The following is a 1,053-nucleotide window of genomic DNA, read 5'->3' on the forward strand; positions in this document are numbered from 1 at the left end:
TAGATAAACATGAGTCAATGTTAATGACTGAACCCTACATATTATACAACCTGTCTCCACATATGAAACCACATTATGTGTTGGTCAGCTGGCATAGTGTTGTGAGCAGAGTATGGCAGGAACATGGGGAGTTCCCCTAAAAGTAATGGTTTAAATAGTATTGGTACTGGGGCTTGAACTCAGGGTCTGGCACTCTCCTTTGGCACTCTCCAGCTTTTTGCCTGATCACTGGAGATGAGTTTAGCAGAGGATGGTTTCGATCCATCAACCTCTGGGTTATGGGCCCAGCATGCTTCCGCTGTGCCACTCTGCTCACTGGAGATGAGTTTCACAGCCTTTTCTGCCCAGAGTTGGCTTAGAACTGGGATCCTCAGATCTCAGTCTCTGAATAGTTAGGATTTTAGGTGTGAACCACCAAGACTCAGCTGGTTCAATATTTTGTGTGTATATGTGCAGGTACTGGGTCTTGAACTTAGGGCCTGGGTGCTGCTGTTCTTGTTTTTTTTGCTTAAGGCTAGCTCTCTACCACTTGAGCCACAGCTCCACTTCTGGCTTTTTTTGCTGCTTAATTGGAGATAAGAATCTTGCAGACTTTCCTGCCCTGGCTGGCTTTGAACCAAGATCCTTAGATCTCAGGCCCCTGAGTAGCTAGAATTTTAAGTATGAGCTACCAGCACCCAGCCCATATATATATAATTTGGGGGGGGGGCAGTCCTGTGGCTTGAACTCAGCCTGGGCACTGTTCCTGAGCTCCTTAGCTCAAGGCTAGCACTCTACCACTTGAGCCACAGGATCATTTCTAGCCTTTTCTGTTTATGTAGAACTGAGGAATTGAACCCAGGGCTTCATGTATGCTAGGCAAGCACTCTACCATTAAGCCACATTCCCAGACCTCCAGCCAGTATTTTTTAATTAACATACATTACCTGTACAGGGAGATTGCATTGACATTTCCTGCATGTATACAATGTATTCCAATAAACCTTTCCCCCTCTATCTGTCTTCTTACTACCTTTTTTGTTTTTGCCAGTCATGAGGTTGAACTCTAGGCTG

General features: G+C 45.3%; 1 non-coding gene across 1 annotated transcript; it reads right to left on the reverse strand.

The window, feature by feature from the left end:
• Nucleotides 1–241: 241 nt before the first annotated feature.
• Trnam-cau lies at nt 242–313 on the reverse strand. Its single transcript has one exon. It is a non-coding gene; the product is annotated as a tRNA-Met (tRNA).
• Nucleotides 314–1,053: the final 740 nt, after the last annotated feature.

Source organism: Dipodomys ordii, unplaced genomic scaffold (assembly GCF_000151885.1).
Source record: "Dipodomys ordii isolate 6190 unplaced genomic scaffold, Dord_2.0 Scaffold1000006394, whole genome shotgun sequence".
NCBI lineage: Eukaryota > Metazoa > Chordata > Mammalia > Rodentia > Heteromyidae > Dipodomys > Dipodomys ordii.